Raw genomic sequence first — 21922 nt, 5'->3', positions numbered from 1 at the left:
ATTTTCTTAGGGGGGATTACTGATTCACAAACTCTTCAGAAATTACTCTTGGAGCAACATTTTTCTAAGGCAAGTTCATCTGAGCTATGCAACATGTCATGAATTGACCACTTTGCATGATAATTTTCTGATGGCACAGGAGTTATTTGACTTGTGGTACTGGTGTCAAGGTCCATCTTCCAAGTGATGACTTGTGGTATCGGGTTCCCAGGTTTTCTCTGGCTCATGGTAGTAATGTGTAATGTAATAACGAAGTATTACTACATTCCACCCACATTAATAATATGCAAGGATAGTAAGATTTCAAGTGTTTTTTTCTGTTTATCCCAGAGAAAAACACCTTATTTTACTCGTAACTGAATGGATAATTACATTCTTCAGATGTCCTCTGAGCTTCTCAAAAAAGACATGCTCTCAGAATTGTCATCTTGTTAAAATAGACAACTAGGGCCAAACTCCATGTGGGTCATCTTTTTTATGGCAGTTGATATTTTTCGTAGGTTCCTTTCTCCGAGAGGTGTAGGATTGCTCTAAAAATCATCTGATTCCGTCATGTGTTTATGGAGATATCAATTTATTTGTATTATTGACAGTTTGTAAAGGTTGGCCAGCAACCAAATTACCCCCAGCTTAACCCCGACGTGGCATTATAAATAGAGGCGGCCTCAGGTCATTTGACACACACACTTCTCTCATGATTTCTCTCCACTCGTTTGGGTTTGGTAGCAAGAGAGGTCAAGAGGGAGAAGCCCTAGCCACAGGTGAAGAGGAGACTAAAGGGAGAGGCCTAATTTGCAGCTAAGGAGAGACTCTAACCACAACAAAAGAAGGTTCTTATACACAGCATAAAGAGGCCAGTAAGGACAACGTTGAATTTCGGTTGCTGTAGATGATAACATGGTGAAAGAAGCATGGTGACAGCACAGTGATAAGGGTTGTTCCTTAGGACTGTTTTCAAGGTTGATAAACCACAGTCATAATCTGCCCTAGACTAAGATCAGATCAACATATGTATACAGTTGGGTGTTAGAAAGTGCTGACAGTAAAGTAGGACTAAATACTGTTGTGTTGATATTATTGGTTGCTGCTTGTTTGAGGATCATAGGCCTAACCTGCTGCTGGGCTAGGCCGCAGGCCATAGCTAGCAACATAAGCTGTTCTATCAGTCTTGGACAGCGTGGGACATTGCTGCCTTGAAGGCCTACATTATTGACTATGTGAAGGATAAGGACTGAAGCAGTGACATCTAGTGCAGCAAGAAGACAACAACATTCTGGGAGATATATTGGGTCAAGGTTGATCGTGTTTGGCTTAGTTTGATGATCATCCTGTTGGTGCCATATGAGTGATCTTCAGAGGAAGATTCTGTCCAGTTTGATCAGCATTGACTTCTCTGGTCAAGGGTTTTCCACTGCTGTCATAAATATCAGATTTGTATATTTATACTATCTCTCTATGCTGAACTATTGAAGACTAAAGAAGATTTGATCAAGGGTTTCCCCACATTGGGGTTTGTCCCTGGATGGTGCTACATCTTGTGTTCTCTTGTCTTGGCTTGTCTTCTACTGTTTATCTTTATGTTCCATCTGCGTGTTACTATCATGCTGATGTGATTGCTAATCTGAATATTGACAGTGGGCTAATATGAAAAATTGAAGTAAATTGCTCTAAGCATAGAACATACCAAAATTTAACATGGTATCAAAGGTGAGGTGAAGACAAAGCCCAAGCAAGAGTGAAAGAGCAATCACTGAAGACAGTTGGACAAGGTCAAAGGCTCAATGGGTTCCTCATCCCACTTCCCGGCTGAAGACGAACTCCATGAAAAGTCTGACTATCACGGAGGGAAGATGTCTCTTGATCTGACATTGGAAGAACAAGAAGTGTTGGATTACATGAAGGGTAAAATCCTCGAGCCTTCATCAAATGCACCAGCTGCTACAAAGAACAAGTACACCGAGGGTGAAGTCAAAGCAAAGAAGATTATCGGAGATTCTATTGACAAGCATCTGGTGGCCTACAGCTATGATCTAAACACCTCTAAGGAGATTTATGATAGATTGGTAAGCATTTTCAAGGTTAGTGATGCGAATCAAATTTTGTTCCTAAAAATTAAGATGAAGGATATTAAGAAGGACAAAGATGAGGATATTCAATCCTACTTCTTAAGGATCACTGAGATCAAGAATGATCTTCTATCGATTGGAGAAGTCATTTCTGACAGGGAACTTACTATCACTACCCTTGGAGGGCTCCCACCCGAGTGGTATATATTTAGAACCACTATTCTCAATAATGATTGAATTCCAGGGTTTGAAGCATTGATGTCGAGATGCATTCAAGAAGAAACAAGAATGGTGGAACAAGAAATGCTTCTAATAAAGGCAACCCCACTGCTTTCTCCGCTCATGTCAAAAGGAGAAATTATGCAGGGTCTCAATGTCATTTCAATGGAAAGCCCGAATTTAAGGGTGGAAGGAAGGGCAGATGCTTTGCTTGCAATAAGTTTGGCCACTATGCAAGGGAGTGTCCAAATAGAAGGGACACATCACATGATGATGATCACAATCATTCCAGGGGCAACTTCAACAACAATGATCAAAGGAATGATAGGTACAATGGCAAAGGAAAAAGGAATGCAGGACATCAAGGAAATGGTCGACCCTCCAAGAAAGCAAGAACTCTAGGTATGAAGAATCAAATGTTGTTTTTGATAAGCAAAGGGAGTATTATCTTATATCGACCCTCTCCACTACCTCTCCTCTAGACTATTTGGGCAATTGGCTTATTGATAGTGGTGCTTCAAGGCACTTCACCGATACAAGGAAGCTCTCTCTAATTTGATAGAGAAGGAAACAAACTGGGAGATTATTCTTGGAGACGATGCCACCTATCCCATAAAGGGTGTAGGGAATGTTACCCTTCAATTGAATCAGGTTAACACGATTCATTTATAAGAAGTTCTATATGTACTTGATCTCAAGAAGAACCTGGTGTCCATTTCGGCAATGGAAGACAAAGGTCACAAGGTGGCATTCATCGATGGAAAGATACATGTTTGCAAAAGAAATTTTAAAGATGCTTTTACCCGATGTGAGACAGATGGTGAACAAGATGCCTATGTTCAAAGAAGAGCATGAAGGTGTATGTCCGGGATGTACCGAGGGAAAACTTACAAGTAATAGCAAGACCATAGATGTGGAACAACCCGAGGGGTTTGAGGTTCATGATCAAGAATCTCATATTTGCAGGTTGAAGAAAGCTCTCTATGGTTTGAAGCAAGCACCCTGGGCTTGGTGTGAGAGGATTGACAACTATTTGATGAAGCTGAGATTCACTAGGAGTGAAGCCGATCCAAACCTTTGCCTTAAGGTTGTGGATGATATACCTCTCATACTGGTGCTTTATATGGATGACCTCTTTCTGACAGGTGCAGACCCTCTCATTTACAAACATAAGAGGGAGTTGGATTCCGAATTTGGAATGGTGGACTACAAGCCTGTGACTACCCCGATGGAACTTAACTTTAAGAAGTTATGCGGTAGTGTTGCCAAACTTGAATTGGGAAATGCTTCTGAGTATCGTCAACTCATAGGAGCATTGATGTTCTTGGTGAACTTCCGTCCGAATATATGTTTTGCAGTTAGCATGTTTAGCCAATATATGGTTGAGCCTCTTCACTCACATTGGGTTGGTGCCAAGAATCTTCTGAGATATCTTTGGGGTGCAATCACTCATGGACCGAGATATGCTGCCGGAGCTGTGAGGCTGCATGGTTATTCTGATACTAATTGGGCAGGCAGTATGGTGGATTGCAAAATCACTTCTTAGTGCTGTTTCTCTTTGGGTTTTGCTTCGATATCCTAGAAGAGAAGGAAGCAGAAGTCGGTTGCTTTGAGCACTGCTGAGGACGGATACATAGCTGCGAGTATGGCCTCGTGTGAAGCTGTCTGGACACGTGCTGGGTACCACCGTGATCCTCTGTGACAACAAGAGTGGGATCTGATTATCAGAGGATCCCATATTTCATGATCGCTCCTAGCACATAGACATCAGGTACCAATTTATCCGGGATATGGTACATTGAGGAGCAATAAGGCTCCATCACATTGGGGTTGATGAGCAGGTCGTCGATATTCTGATGAAGCCCCCAGGGAAAGGTCAAATTCTTGACTTTTCGAGAACGACTAGGAGTCGTGGAGGGATCCTTTCCTGAGGGTCTTGTATGATATGGATATTGAGCTTTGGGAGCTTCGGGGGGCTTGGGGTACTTCTTGGAGCGATGAGCAACCATAGGGTGAGTGGTTCAACCTTCCCCTAGTGGTTTGCTATGTAGGCAGGATGAGTGGTTCATCCTTCTCCTACTGAGACACAATCATAGGGTGAGTGGTTCAACCTTCCCCTAGTGATTTGTTGTGTACAGGGTGAGTGGTTCAACCTTCCCCTGGGATACCCCATGGCGACATGTAGGCAGGATGAGTGGTTCATCCTTCTCCTGCTGAGACATCTTACCCATGCAGTCTGGGAATCATGGGAAGTATCTCTCCTTTGGCCAATGAGTAGGGAAATGAGGATAGGGACCACAGTACTACCGATGGACGCATCGTGTACTACTGTACTCCCTATGCTAGGATGATATTGATCTGGGATCACTTGGAACTGACTTCGGGTCAGTAATAGTTGTATGAGACACTCTCTTTATTTGGAACTGATTTCGGATCAGTGAGAGTGGTATGAGACACTCCCTTTATTTTGGAACTGATTTTGGATCAGTGAGAGTGGTATGGGACACTCTTTTTATTTGGAATTGATTTTGGATCAATAAGAGTGGTATGAGACACTCTTTTATCTGGGACTGACTTCGGGTCAGTAGAAAATGGTATGATACATTCTCGATCACTTCTTCTTCATAGTTCAGCAGAGCAAAGCAAAGCTATGTAGAGCAGTGCACTAATGTCAGAGATAGTACATGTTGGCAGATGGATTAGCAGATGGAGTTCTCCCTAGTTGAGAGGGGAGTGTTAAAATTGGCAACTAGGCCCAAACTCCATGTGAGTTATCTTATTTATGGCAGTTGATATTTTCCTTGGATTTCTCTCTCCGAGAGGTGTAGGATTGATCTAAAGATCATCCGATTCCTTCATGTTTTTATGGAGATATGAGTTTATTTGTATTATTGATGATTTGTCAAGGTTAGCCAGCAATCAAATTACCCCCAACTCAATTTCAACGTGGCATTATAAATAGAGGAGGCCTCAGGTCATTTGACACACACACTTCTCTGATGATATCCCTCCACTCGTTTGGGTTTGGTGGCAATAGAGGTCAAGAAGGAGAAGCCCTAGCGACAGGTGAAGAGGAGACTAAAAGGAGAGGCCTAATTTGCAGCTAAGGAGACTCTAACCCTAAGTTACCGGAAACTCCTGAAGAATTTTCCGAAACGCGGATCCCCGTTTCCGATACATAAACGGATACGATTCTTGTCCGAAACGCTGTAAAAACGTTTTTGTGCCATTTCAAAAAATCGGAAACTTTAGATTTGGAATTGGATACGTTTCCAAGGGATTTATTTTTTTTGGATCCGTTTCCGGAGAAATGAAAAAACGGATCCACGAAAATTGTGATCAAAATCCACCCTTAAAATGTTAAAAAGCTTGAAAGTTTGTATAGCCATAAATAAATAATAAAAATGAAGAACTCAGATTTGCAAATAAACTCACTATAAATAGAGTCTCATAAAGTCTTTTCTAAATCTTTAGAAACAACGACACTCCATATATTTATCAAGGATTCTTACTAAGAAAAAGATAGATGTTCAAAAACACAAGTAAAAGGGTTTGATGAATGTCTTCGTAAAGAGATTTATTTGAGCGATTAATTTTCATTTTGGTTAAGGTTTTGTTAATTTAAGTATTAGGGGTTTACGCAGTGCATTATATTAGATATCGTTTTTGGGATTCAACTGCGTTAAGTAAGTCATTAACGTATGACCATTTCCATGAGAGGTAGTCGTAACTGACTAATTTCTCAAAATTAATTGTCATTGATTTTGCTCTTGATTTCATAAATCCCTCCAATATAGCAAATCTTCTCTAGCCAATCTTGTGCCTGCATATAGTCATGAGACCAAGCTAAAATTGAGAATATTGAAATGTTCAAATAGGTCTTGATGGAATATCCCAATGATCCCATGGGCCTTTTAATTGTCATGCAAGGAAGATAGATATCATTTGCCATGCATGACAAGTTCTTTGATGGAGTTGGACTCGAAAGCACAAATGTTGTAGCATTTCTGATTACATTATTAATGTAATGATGATGACAATGTTTATGCTGAATTGATGATGATGATTTGTTTATGTTGAATTCATGATGATGACTATGCATTTTTAGATATAGATTCTAGATTCTAAAAGATGAATGGTAATATATATATATATATATATATATATGCATGTCGTTTCCTTGCCGTATCGTATCCTAATATTTTGAAAATTTGTCGTATCCGTTTCAAACCTCGTATTCGTGTCCGTTCCCGTATCCGTTTCAGTGCAACTTAGCTCTAACCACAACAAAAGAAGGCTTTTATACACAGCATAAAGAGGCCGATAAGGACAACGTTGAATTTCAGTTGCTGTAGGTGATAACATGGTGAGCATGGTTACAACACAATGATAAGGGCTGTTCCTTAGGACTGTTTTCAAGGTTGATAAACCAGAGTCATAATCTGCCCTAGACTAAGGTCAGATCAGCATATGTATACAGTTGGGTGTTAGAAAGTGCTGACAGTAAAGTAGGACTAAATACTGTTGTGTTCACTGTTGATATTATTGGTTGCTGCTTGTTTGAGGATCATAGGCCTAACCTGCTGCTGGGCTAGGCCGCAGGCCATAGCCAGCAACATAAGCTGTTCTATCAGTCTTGGACAGCGTGGGACATTGTTGCCTTGAAGGCCTACATTATTGACTATGTGAAGGATAAGGACTGAAGCAATGACAACTAGTGCAACAAGAAGACAACAACATTCTGGGAGATATATTGGGTCAAGGTAGCTGTGCTTGGCTCAGTTTGATGATCATCCTGTTGGTGCCATATGAATGATCTTTAGAGGAAGATTCTGTCCAGTTTGACCATCATTGAATTCTCTGGTTAAGGGTTTTCTATTGCTGTCATAAATATCAGATTTGTATATTTTTACTATCTCTCTCTGCTGAACTATTGAAGACTAAAGAAGATTTGATCAAGGGTTTCACCACATTGGGGTTTGTCCTTGGCTGGTGCCACATCTTGTGTCCTCTTGTCTTGGCTTGTCTTACACTGTTTATGTTTATGTTCTATCTACATTTTACTATCATGCTGATGTGATTGTTACTTTGAATATTGACATCAGGCTAATATGAAAAATTAAAGTAAATTGCTCTAAGCATAGAACGTACCAAAATTTAACACATCTACATGCATTTATTAGGAAGAAAAATTCCACTAATACCAAAAACACAGACTTCGTGTGTAAGCTCTTGAACGTTCTGTCTGGCATCTGGACTTTATACATACCCAAAAAATTAAGAGAAAATAACAACATAACTTCCCAAGCTTTAACAGAACAAGTCAATACAAAACAATGAACACTAGCAGCTTGTAGAAATTTAAAGGTTCTCTGTAGACCGCCCTTGTTTCAATGGTTTTGCATAGAGTTTAATGCCCACAGCCCCCCATGTTAGCTGGTAAATAAACTCAAAGCAAATTTTAAAGCTCAAAGCAAATTTTATAGGAACATTACAGGGCTACTCCACTTGTTTTGACTTTTCCAGCTGATAAGAAAAATAGACACAACCATTCAGAAATTTTGACACAATTATTTTTGGTCAAACAGTGACCTTGGAAAAGCCCACTAGGGGAAACTAGTGATAAGGAGATTTTATTTGCTTTCTTGGGAAAATTATTACAGTATTAATTTCACAGGGGTACTTATCTGTCCCCTTGAAGTTAGAACCAATCAGAATTTTCCAGCCTAGGTTTTTGTGCCACAGGTCAGATCTGAGCTCCTTGAAATTGTGCCAGCAGCCTGACTTCTTCTTTTATGAAAGTTGTGCTCTCTGCCCTGAATTCATTCCTCAAAATTTGGGACATTGAATAGTAATTAATGGATTTGACCTCTGTCCCTCGATTTTCGGGCCACAGAATCAACACTGTTTGCCTTAAAAATTGTGCTACTGTTCAGCACGTACTCAGCCTCGAAACTTGTGTCTCAGACCCAATTTATTGTCCTTGAAATTCGAGCCCGTGAGTGCCTCAAAATCTTCACCGAAGTTCCTTGATTTCAATGCTGAACCCAACTGCTGTAGCTGCTGCTCTTATTCGAACTATGTGCCACTGATTTACCTTGGGATTTGGGCCTGTTTGAGGTTTTCTCCTTGCTGTGTGTTCTCTTCTCCTTCAACAAATCTCCTTACCTCCTCTAGCTCTTCTCATCCTCCTCACAAATGCACATGAGAATGAATTGAACCCTAGCCTTACTCTCCCTTTTTAGCTTCATTAGAAAGGAGAACCCTAACCCTTTTGATCATGGGCTGAGACTAGATTTCAGCCCTCTAGATCAATTGTGGAGATCATTCCCTCACTTTTTCATGTGGTTCCCCTCATTAATGAACTCCCTAGTCACTTCAAGTTGTTTTTGTACCTTGTACTTTCTTTTTCCCCACATAAAGTCAACTTAAAATATAAAGTGACTTTAATATTAGAAAGAACATAGTACATGAAGTACCACATAAAGTGACTTTATAACCTGACTTTATTATAACACAAAATCATTTCCTAAAAAGGATTTATAAAGTGTTTTGCTAAAAATGTTGAAATTTGATGACTAAAAAAAAGTTTCCAACTATCCCAACTCGGTTTTATATCTTTCAAGTTCAGGAAAAATACATTTGCAGACAAAACTAAACAACAAAATACAACTTATCTCTTCAGCCCAGAACTCCTTGAGAATTGTGCCCACTTTGCATCGATTTTCGTGCCCACTTGAAGCTGAAAATATGTACTGTACGGATTGTACAATACAAATTGTACAGACTATGGATTTTCGTACCGTTGTACGGATTGTACAATTTTTTTTTCAATTTTTTTCAAAAACTTCTCTTGCATGACGTGCAACTCACAACATTCAATGTTGTTCGTATTGTACCTTCTGCTGCCTTCTAAACTTTGATTTCCATGCCCAAAAATCCCTCCTTCAGCTTGTTGCAACAAATATTTCCTTTAGAACTTTTCTCCAGCTCTCAGCCTCCTTTCTCCAATTTGCTGATGAAGAATGAATTCAGTCTCTTTTCTTTTCTCCCTTTTGTTTCCCTAAATGACTTTTGGGCAACCCTAAGATCTAATGCCTCAGATTCATTTAGATCAAGGGATGCGAATAAATGTGCATTTAATTCTCACTTTCTAATTTTTAACTCACCCATTAAATAAAGTACACACATTGTACTTTGTCTAAAGTCACTTTTCACTTTATAATTTAACATTGACTTTACCACTTATAAAGTCACTTTCACTTTATAAAGTCACATTCACTTTATAAAGTCACACTTAGGAAAATAATTATTTTGGACACTTTTCCCTAGGTAGAGACTAACCCATGGGAAACCACTTGTCCAAGGTACATTAAAAATCAACACTCCCTCTTACCGAGGAAAGTGTTTCTCACCACACCCATTTTGTCCCTGAAATGGACATGCTTGCCTCTTAGCAAGGACTTCGTGAGAACATCGACCACTTGCTCATGTGTTGATATATACTCCAACTTCATTGCCCCCTTCTAAACATAGTCCCTGATGAAATGATATCTGATGTCAATGTGTTTTGACTTGTCATGAAAGACTTGATTCTCTGTGAGTTTAATGTAACTCTGGTTATCACAGTGAATAACCGTCGGTCTCAACTCTTGATCAAATAGGCCATACAACAACTTGCAAAGCCAAATGGCCTCACAACTACCCTGGCTAGCAGCCATATACTCAGCCTCATAAGAGCTCAAGGCAACTAACTTTTGCTTTCGACTGAACCATGACACAACTGCCGAACCCAAACCAAAACAACACCTTGAAGTGCTTTTCCTGTCAAAAGCACAACCTGTCGAATCTGAATTTGTGTAACCTGCCAACCTCACTCCATCTCCTCGCCTATAGTCCAAGCCATAATTAGTAGTCCCTTGCACGTAGCGAAGAATGTGCTTTGAGGATACCCAATGCTCCTTCCTGGGCTCAACCATGAACTGGATAAGTGTGTTCACTGCAAAGCATATATCTGGCCTAATGTTGACCAGATTCAACAAGGGCCCAATAAGCTGCCTATACAATGTGGGATCCACCAAACTCGAATTTGAAGCATGAAGCTTCTTCCAGTTGGTGATCATAGGTGTAGACATGGGTCTATAGTTTGCCATGTGAAATCTGCTCAACACATCCACAACAAACTGCCCCTGCCCCAGAAAGATATGCCCCTCTTGCAACACCTCAAGCCCCAAAAAGTAATGCATCAGTCCAATGTCCTTCATCTTGAACTCCATACCAAGATCCTCCTTGCAACCACTAATAAGTCTCTCTGCCCTAGTAATGAACAAGTCATCTACATACAACACAAGAATGAGTAGATCATCCCCTACAACAATGTAGTATAGGTTCGGATCTGCATCACTCTTCGTGAAACCCATTTGCTGCAAGTAAGTATCAATCCTCGAATACCAAGCTCTCAGAGCTTGCTCAAGTCTGTAGAGTGCTCGCCTGAACCGACATACATGGGTCTCCCACCCAAGTACGTCAAAGCCCTGTGGTTGCTCAACATACACCTCCTCTATGACTTCGTTCAGAAATGTGGTTTTCACATCCATTTGATGGATTTGCCAACCCATTTCTGTAGTAATAGAAATAAGGGACCGGATAGAAGTTTACCGAGCTACAGGAGCAAAGGTCTCATCATAGTCAACTCCCTCTATTTGTGAGAACCCTCTAGCCACAAACCTCACCTTGAACTTCTCAATGTTGCCATCTGCAACGTGCTTGATCTTGTAGAGTCACCTGGAAGTCACAACTGACTTGCCCTCAAGCTTAGGCACCACTTCCCAGACATTGTTCTTAATGATAGAGGCATACTTCTCCACCATATCCTCTCTCCATACTTCCTGGTTGGTGGCCTCCTCATAGCTAGTAGGCTCCGAGTCAACAATGCTGGTAGCCTTCACTACATAATTGCAAAATTGCTCAAGTGGCACACTCTCCCTCTTCACCCTCTTTGGAGGACCAACGGACTCCGCTTCCTTCAAGGTGTCTTGAAGCCACTTGGGCCTCCTCCTCCCTGACGAAGCTTCCCCATAGGGAACCCCATCCTCTGCCTGTTTGGTGAACTTGAAGGTCTGCCCACTGACCTTGGCGTGTCTATACCATCCCTTGTCCTTGAAGAACCTGTATTGGCACCTGTATCTGTGTCAGATGAAGTGCCATGTGAACTCTGTACCAGTGGGCTCCCTAAAGAAGTGCTCAGTGAACTCGCCATTGGTGCCCCAGATGTCACTGACACTGAAGTACCTCCTGTACCAGTCGATCCAGAACCCTGAGGTTCTGCTCCCTATACCTAACCTCCCTGTTGAGGACAAGCCTATGACTCTCTCTCATCATACTCCTGTGATCTCCAATAGGCCCTCTCCTCCTCGAACTTGACATCCCTCCTAATCACCACTCTCTGTATAGAAGGAATGAAGATCCGATAGGCCTTTGAAGTCTCGTTGTAACCCATAAAGATACCATTCTCTGACATGGGTTCCAACTTCATCCTCTGCATATAAGAATATGTGAGACATCCAAAGATATGAAAATGTGCCACATGAGGCTTCTCTCCAGTGAAAGCCTCCTCCGGAATCGTATTCCCCAATACTTTGTGAGGACTCCTGTTCTGAAGATAAACAACAATATTGCAGGCCTCAACCCACAAAAACAAAGGCAACCCCTCATCATGAATCATCGCTCTAGCAACGCCAACAATAGCTCCGTTCTTTTTTCAGACACCCCCTTCTGTTGGGGGTTGTAAGGAATCGTGAACTCTCTCCTAATGCCCTCTTGTGCACATAAGTCAGAAAACCCACCATCAATGTACTCACCACCATTGTTTGACCTCAAGACCCAAATCTTCTTACCTGTCTACTTTTCCACAAGAGCTTTGAACTCTTTAAAGTGATTGAAGACCTCACCCTTGGTCTTTAGCGAGTATATCCAAGTCCTCCTAGAGTAGTCATCAATGAATATAACATAATACTCATAACCACCCAAAGACATATGAGACATACGACCACTAACATCAGTGTGAATCAAGTCTAGTATACCTGTAGATCTGCTGTCGCTTGTTGGGAATGGTAACTTGGTGTACTTGCCTAAAGCACACCCTCTGCGGACCTCATAATGCTCGACACTGAAATTAGGAACTCTAACAGTGATCTCCCTCAGTACTCTCAAAGCTCCATGATGCATATGCGCCATCCTCTGGTGCCATAACTCGCACAAGTCTCTACTGCTGGTGGTACTAGTGTGAGTGCTACCAGATGTGCTACTCACCAATGCTCATGTCGATTGAAAACTGAACCTGTATAGTTTCCCAGAGCGAACTCCAATCACTTTGGTCGAAGTGATGGAAGCTCCCCTGGGATGCATCAATACCCACCCTCCCGAGAAAGTGACGTCAAACCCCTTCTCCTCCATAGTAGACATTGAAATTAAGTTCTTCTTCATCCCCGGAACATACAAAACATCCATGACCTTCAAAAGAGGCAAAGACTCCCTCTCAAAGGTTACAGTGCCCACACCAACATCTCTCATAGTGCGGTAATCTCCTAGTACAATCTCAATATCAAGTGCCCTCTCTGCAAGCTCTGAAAAGAACTTCGATGCACCTGTCATATGGCGGGAAGCCCCATTGTCTATGTACCACACATCGGATGATGTACTCCTACTAGATGTAGAAGTAATAAATGCAAAGTCCTGGTCAAACTGTGAGACAAACTGCTCCACCTCTGCTGAAGCTGCAGTACCCTTCTTCCCCTTGTTCTTCCTTTCAGGACATGTAGCAGCATAGTGTCCCATCTTCTGACATGCCCACCATTTGACTTTGGACATATTTGTATCTTTCTTCTTCTTCTTCTCCTTTCTCTTAGCCCCATTTGATGAGGCCCTTTTCTTGGCCTTCCCTTTGTTCTCCTCCTTGGTTGTCAAGGCTACATCCTCCTCATCTGCTATCTTCACCCCACCACTGCCAGTCTTCCGTATCTCATGCTACACACAATCATCCCAAAATCTGTCCCAATTGGGAAGATTCTCCCTAGAGGTAACAACATCTCCAAAGACCTCCCAAGACTTAGGAAGTCCTGCTATAGCTATCTTGACTAATTTTGTGGGTGCAACTATCTCACCAATAGCAATCAAATCATCATGTACCTGTTTGACCCTGCCAAGATAATGAACTACACTTGTAGCCTTTGTCATCTTGATGTTCTTCAATTGTTCTTTGAGTACCATCTTCTTTCTCTCATTGGTACTATGATAGAGTGGTTAGAGTTGTCCACATCTGATATGCATGTGTTTCCTCTCACTTGAGGAACCACATGATCTTTCAGACTGTCCATCAAAATCTTTTTTGCCTTCGCACTATTTTTTGTGAATTCAGCAAAGTTCATCTGCAGTAGTAGGAGGCAAAACCACTTGCCACACTATGTCCCAAACTGCTGCCTCTTCAAACATTGTTTGAATTCTGTCCTTTCAAATGGCATAGTTGGATATCCCATCCAGTGTATCCTCTATCCTTAAGAACATGGCCATGACTGTTGTCGAAAATTTACAAAACCAAGAAAATGGAGAAATGAACTTTCTAGCACACCTTGCTGTTCCAAAAGTTCAGTTTGTGTGAAATTTCACCTTGCTATCTCAAAATATCAGTGTGCTGTCCAAAAATTCATGTTGTTTTCCAAACCAGTGTTTGCTGTCCCAAACTACTGTCTGCTGTTCAAACTGCAATTTTTAGCTTGTAGCTCTGATACCATGTTGAAATTTGATGACTAAAAAAAGTTTCCAACAATCCCAATCCGGTTTTAATTTCACCTTATCACTCCCACTCAATTAAATGCCCTTTCCCATAAACATATATTCAAGATATAGAATTCTGGAAATGAAATTTTCAGAGTAAAACACATGGGACTGTCAACACATGCTGAAAATAAATATGGACATAACCAGATCAACAACACACATAGAATTACACACAGATTTTTGGTCAACTTAGATATAGGCAAAACCCCTTCAATCTTCTCTTGGGAAAACCTACTAGAGAGCTCTTCAAATTTATTTATCTTTCAAGTTTAGGAAAAATACATTTGCGGACAAAACAGAACAACAAAATACAACTTATCTCTTCAGCGCAAAATTCCTTGAAAACCATGCCCACTTTACCTCGATTTTTGTGCCCACTTGACACTGAAAATATGTATTGTCTGGATATGACTGTGCAGACTGTAACATACAGGCTATATGGATTTCCGTACCGTTGTACGGACTGTATGGATTTTTTCTTTCTTTAAAAAACGTCTCTGAAACGACGTGCAACTCACAACATTCAATGCTGTTCGTACTATACCTTATGATGTCTTCTAAACCTTGATTTCCATGCCCATAAATCACTCCTTCAGCTTGCTAAAACAAATTTCTCCTTTAGAACTTTTCTCCAACTCTCGGCGTCTTTTTTTCAATTTGCTCATGAAGAATGAATGCAATGTATCTTTTCTTTTCCCTCTTTTGTTTCCCTAAATGACTTTTGGGCAACCTTGAGATCTAATGGTTCATATTCATTTAGATCAAGAGATGAGAATACATGTGCATTTAATTCTCACTTTTTATTTTTTAATTCACCCATTAAATAAAGTACCCACATTGTACTTTATGTTTAAAGTCACTTTTCACTTTATAATCTAACATTGACTTTACCACTTATAAAGTCACACTTAGGGAAAAATTTATTTTGGACACTTTTCCCTAGGTAGAAATTTGGACACTTTTCCCTAGGTAGAAACTAACCCATGGGAAACTACTTGTCCAAGGTACATTAAAAATCAACAAAAAAGGTGTTATAAAGTGTTTTCTTAGGCAAAAAGAAAAATGCACTAGGAAACTCCTTGGTACCATCTTCTTCAATACAACTTTTAGATAAAATCATCAACACACTAGTTGTGTAGTTTGAGGTTGCGTAGTTTGAGAAAGAACTCCATCCAACTTTTCTTCCCTCGTTAACCTGCTAGTCCTCCTTTGAGAGTCCATAAACTATTGTTTTAAGTTCTCTGAAGAAAGTGTATGTAATATATTGAAATGGCCCAAAGATTGTATTAAGTTCTCTGAAGATACAATTATTATCCAAAAGATTGTTTATAATTGTCTGCTTGTGGCTTGAGAGAAACGCTCTCAATTTGGCTATCCCCACTCATCCAATTCACAATAAGTAAAAAAAATTTGCCCCAAACCTGCATTCGATCAATTTCTTGCTCTAATGTGAGTTTTAGAAGACTTCTTGAAGCTAGCAATTCAACAAAATTATTTGTTCATGTGCTCAAGTCTGCTTTGAATTTGTTGTAATGACTCTTAGAGAAATAAAATCCTACAACATGGTAACCCCTGTTTAGCTCCATCAAAGAAGCCCCATGAATATAATTTTTCAATCAACAGGTCCTCAATTTGCCTTAGGATTTTTATCTTCACCTCCATCTTGCAACCTATGTATAAAATCTATACTCCACAACACTCAGTAAAGCAAAGCTCTGAATGCTTTTTATTGCTTCTCGAACCACTTCATTAATTGATGCACCATTCCATGCATTTGAAATATTTTCCATCTTGTTTACATCCTTCCAAAATATTTTTTGCATATTTGTTAAGTGACCCATGTCTACTTTCTCCCTTGCATAAATAACACATGCACCACTTGTTATGTATAAAATTATTCTATTTTAATTAACTCAGTTTTTGGATTAAGGGGTACGATCAAAGATCATGTCCCTCATGTAATGGCTTTTGGGCTATGTTTAAGCTCGAGCCCTCATTCATTGTAATCATTCTTCAATTTATTAAGGAAATATATGTGTATAACTATTATTTACTGAGTTTGTCGACTCCATTTGGTATCAGAGTAGGTCGGTTCTCTGGATACTCCACTGCATAGTTTGTCCACTGTTCCCTTGCCGTCTCGATTCATATAACAGTGAATGTCTTTCGCTCGTGGTGATCCACTGTTTCCTCGCAGTTTGCATTGCTGTCCACACTTACGTTCTCCCACGTCTATTCACTGGTGTGCCACCTGGCAACCCAATCTCTTCCCTTCCATGACTTATATCAGTGGCCACATCACCAGGCCCTGATCCTCGCTGTGCCTCCCTACCTGTCCTCATTGCATCCAATCGACACTGTCAACATGCCCAACCTCGACCGTTCCCCCTGATCGCTTTTAACTCACCCCTTCGACTTTCGACACGTAACAAATATATCTCTGTTTTTATAACTCACTTTATAGTGATTATATAAACTATATATAAATTTAAAAATATACTATATAGTTTACAGTTATATGGTTTTATAATTTTTTTTTTTTTTATTTCAAAAAAAGAATCAAAGTTTTATATTTAAAAAAAAAATTTAATAAAAAAAAATTAGGGGCAAGTTGAGGAAAAAGGTTAAGCTGGATAAATATACACCACCACATACCCAATCAATGTCGATCACTGATTTTAATAAAAGATTGAGAGATTTTGAGACTAAGGTGACCGGACATGGCGAAAAAATCGACGAGCTCCACGGTACAACAAAGAGAATAGAAAGTCAGCTCGAACAAAACCATAACAAATTTAAAAAAGGATCAAGCAATCTTTTCAAATAAGATGGATTTAAATCATAATCAAGCAATAGGGATGTTGGTCTATATTTGTGACAAGTTGAAGATTACATCCGATCAAATACCCCAGGATAATGAAGCTACTCAACATCTCAATTCACTAGATACATCAAACTCGTCAGACTTACATGATAACCTTGAGTCTCCAAAAGCATCGTCCATACCCCATCAACAAAATAGTAACATGAATTTTCAAAATATGCAACTTTGGAATCAATACTCAAATATGCAGTTTTTGTATCAATACTCGTTCTTCACTCCAACAGTGGCTACATATCAACGAAGAGCAAAACTGGAGCTCTCCAAAGTTGACGGTAACGAAAAATGCAGTGTCGCATGGTTAAATAAAGTAGAAGAATATTTAGAGTTTTATGGTATTGACAATGATCGTGAAAAGATCAGGCATGCATCCATGCAAATGGAAGACGAAACATATAATTGGTATATGTGGTGGAAAAAGACGACACTGGATATCAGTTGGAAGAAATTCAAAAATGCATTCTTTAAGAGGTTCCAAGGTGTCAAGGAAGAAGAGTTCCTCTCAGCGCTCACTGGACTACAACAAAAAGGAGATGTGGACGAATACACTCGAGAATGGGAAACTTTAGCTACACGAGTACCTGGATTATCAAAAATTCATCTCATTCAATCATACATCACGAGACTTACACCCCATCTCTAGGTCGAGTTTGAGCTTCATGACATCACTTCTATAGAAGTAGAAATATAGAAGGCAAAAGCTATTGGAAAGAAACACGAAAAGATGCAATGACCAAAATTTGAAAGAGTATATTCGAGTCGAAGATTTCCCCAAACTGTGAACACAGATAATAGAAAATATGTTCCACCACATCTTCATGAAGGAAAAAAAACTAACTTGGAAATGCAAACAATGAAAGAAGGTAAGTGCAAACGTTGGGGCAAAAAATGGGACCCTAAACATAGATGTGCTAAAGGGGAAGAAACCAAGAACCTGTATAAGTGTGAAGCAACTAATGATTCAAACTTTGAAGAATAAGATGTAGAAGAGATTGAAGATTCTCCACAATTTTCTTCAAAACCAGATAATGAGAATATTTTAGAAGTGTCATTATCAGCCATGACATGTATATCGCAACCCCAGACATTAAAGTTAAAAGGTCATATAAAATAAAACAACGTTAATCGATACTGGTAGCACCCACAACTTTTTGGACTCAACTATGGCGAAAAGGCTAAACATTTTCATGTTTCCTATGCCCAACATGAAAGCAATGGTAGTTGATGGTAAGAAAATTGAAAAGGGAGGGAAATGCCATAAAGTCAAATTACATATTCAAGACTATAATTTAGAGTCTCCGTTCTACACTGTACCATTAGGAGTGGATGTGGTCCTATGTATCCAATGGCTACAGACCGTAGGCACTTACTCTGCCAACCATCAAAAGTAATATATAAAATTTAAATGGGATGGGCAGAAATACAAGTTATATGGGTTCCATCCACTTGAGGATCAAATTGTAACATAATTCCAGATGATGAAAATGGTCCGAAAGGGAGCACCAACTTATTTAATGCAATGTCAACAATTAGAGATGCTAACTTCAAACCTAGTTAACGAAGAGTCACCTAAAGTTAAAGTACTAACAAAAAAGTGCTCCAAGACCTTTCAATGAAGATGCCTCCTAAAAGAGAGATCGAGCACACAATCGAAGTCAAATCATGATCAAATCCCATCAATATCAAACCATATTGATATCCCCATCATAAAAACAACATAAATTGAGAGATTAGTCCAGGGTCTTTTAAAGTGTGGTATTATGAGAAAAAGTAGAAGTCCATATGCTGTTTCAGTTGTATTAGTTCGAAAAAGGGATGGATCGTTTAGAACATGTGTAGACCATCGATGGCTAAACAAGATAATGACTAAGAACAAATTTCCAACTCCTTTTATCGACGAAATGTCGGATGAACTACATGGAGCTAAATACTTTTCGAAATTAGATTTGAGATCAGGATACTACTAGATCAGAATAAGGCCAGAGGACATAACGAAGATTGATTTTAGAACCCATGAAGGTCATTATGAATTTAGGGTAATGCCCTTCAGATTAACTAATGCTCTGACAACCTTCCAAGACAACATGAATGAGGTATTTCGTCTGTATCTGATGAAGTTTGTGTTATTGTTTTTTGACGATATTCTAATCTATAGTAAAACATGGAAATAACATCTAAAACATCTGGAGCAAGTTCTCACCATATTAGAATAACATCAATTCTATGCAAAGATGTCCAAGTGTACCTTCAGAAAAGAAGTAGAGTACCTCAGACACATAATATCTAGGGAAGGAGTAAAAGTAGATCCTAATAAGATCAAGGCTATAAAAGAATGGCCTACACTAGTTAACATCTCCAAGTTAAGAGGATTCTTAGGGTTGACTGGGTACTATCGACGATTTATTAAAAACTATGCCCATGTAACCACACCCTTAACATACCTTCTAAAGAAGAACTCATTTCGATGGGATGATGAAGCATAAAAGTGTTTTAAAGACTTGAAGGGAATTATGTCTAATCCACTTGTATTGGCAACTCTAGATTTTTCAAAGCCATTTGTAATTGAATGTGACACTTCAGGATTTGGCATAGGAGCAATATTAATGCAGGAGGGTCACCCAATTGTGTTTGAAAGCAGGAAGCTCAACAAGCAAGAGCGTCTCAAGTCTACATACAACAAGGAAATGTTTGCCATTATGCACGCCTTGGCCAAGTGGAGACAATACCTTTTGGGAAGTAAGTTCTCCATACAAACAGAGCATAACAATCTCCAGTGCCTCCAACAGAAAACACTCTCTAAAGAACAACAAAAGTGGATTGAAAAAATTGCTGCGTTTGACATGGAGATATTACATAAAAGGGAAAATGAGAATGTAGTGGCAAATGCGCTTTTCAGGAAAGATGAAGGAACATCCTTGTTTGCCGTCTCAGCTATAATCCTAGAATGGCTTAATGAAATTTGAAGTGAGTATGCAAAAGATCTAGAAACAAGCGTTATAATCAATAACCCTCAAAATTCAAAATTTGAATAGAAAAATGATATTTTGTGGTACAAGGGAAGGATTTACCTAAGTCCAACTTCCAAATTTAAAGTCAAGGTTCTCAAAGAGTCCCATGATTCACTGTCAGTCAAACATGTAGGCTTTTTTAAAACCTACTATAATGCAGGCCAATCATTCTTCTGGAAGGGTATGAATAATGATATTAAAAAATATGTAGCAGAATGTGATCAATGTCAGTGAAATAAAAGTGAGAACATTATGACCCTAGGTTTGCTCCACTCATATCCCAAACCAAAAATGGGAAGAAATATCTATTTATTTTATTGAAGGATTACCCATGTCAGACGGGAAAAATAAAATTATTGTAGTAGTAGACAGACTCACCAAGTATGCACACTTCATGGGAATAAATAAATCAGATTCAACGAAAGAGATCACCGAGATATTTTGCAAGAATGTCTACAAATTACATGGATTTCCTAAGGTCATTGTTAGTGATAGAGACCCCAAGTTTAAAGCGAATATTTGGAAGGAGCTTTTCAAACATATTGGAACATACCTCAATATGAGTTCTCTGCATATCATCCTCAAATAGACGATCATATAGAAACTGTCAATAAGTGCTTAGAAGCTTACCTTTGTTGTTATGCAATAGGCAAACAAAATAAGTGGGCTCAGTGGTTACATCTTGTTGAATGGTGGTACAGTTCAACTTATCACACTCTCGCAAAGATGATCCCATTTCAAGCTCTGTACGGATATGAACTCCCTAAATGGAAGGACTTGGCTATTTCCGAGACAAAAGTTTCAGCAGTTAGAAGAAACCCAAAACGTGTAATATTCCTAATATAAATTTTACAATGATAACAAAGACATGCACAAATAAATAACACAGAAAATTTCAGAAATGCATACACATAAACTAGAAATTTATGCAAATCCCCAAATTGGGCAAATTTTATTAATAATATCTATTGTGGTACAAATTAGTTGGAGAAATTGCACCTAGGCTTGCTCAAGGCAAGTCACAAGCACCAGGTGATGAGTACGAGAAAGCCAAACGGCTGCAATAATCAACACCTCCAGAAAACTGTGTTGCTGCTCCAAAACTACACTCCTGCCTGACTTCGCCCCTGATTTACCCACTCTAGAGTGCCCAGAAAATTCTATAAAATTATGAGAGTACTCTTTGCTTAAAACCCAGAAAAACCCATAAAGTGTTTCCCTTGCTTCCAACTTTCAAAATTTGACCTTTTATAGCTTGGCCTTCCACCAAATTCGAATTCTGTTATTGTGGCTACTCCTGTCAATCTCTTCTCTCCAAACTCTAGCAATCCTCCTCAAATTGCCCTCCCAATGATTTCCTAGCACCTCAGCTCCAAACTCCCCCTGGATGATGCTGCCCCAAAAGAGTCTCACTCCAATCATTGCACAATCATGGAGGAGATGATGCAGTCCTGTGTACGATAAAGTGAGAGTTGCATGTAGGTTGGTCCTCTTAATTGTAGCTGCCCTCCACACTCATGAAAATGATCAAAGAAAACTCCTGTAGCTTCTTCGGTCAATTCTCCAACAACCCAGCGCTACAAACAACAAGTGAATCCTCCCTCTGTGCAGTGGTGGCTCGCAGACTGTGTGCTCTACTCTAGAAATACGTGGGACCTGTAGTTGATGCCTCTTCTAGTGTCAGTGATGAAGGAAAACCTTCCTAGGGTGGCACTCAAAGATCACTGAAGAAAGATTGAGTTTCTCTCCTTGGGAAACTCTTGTGCTAAACAACACAATATTGGCTCACCGCAACAATTAAGACAAATTCAATTTTCAAATAGACAAAAGACCCTTATTGCTCCCTCATTCCTTCCTTTTATAATTGTTGGCCATGCATTCCTTGTGGGTCCTTCCACCAATCCAATTTGCCT

This window comes from Pinus tabuliformis, chromosome 3_2 (assembly GCF_031772625.1).
Source record: "Pinus tabuliformis cultivar Carrire ecotype Pingquan chromosome 3_2, CPIR1, whole genome shotgun sequence".
Lineage (NCBI taxonomy): Eukaryota > Viridiplantae > Streptophyta > Pinopsida > Pinales > Pinaceae > Pinus > Pinus tabuliformis.
This window is presented reverse-complemented; position numbering follows the sequence as displayed.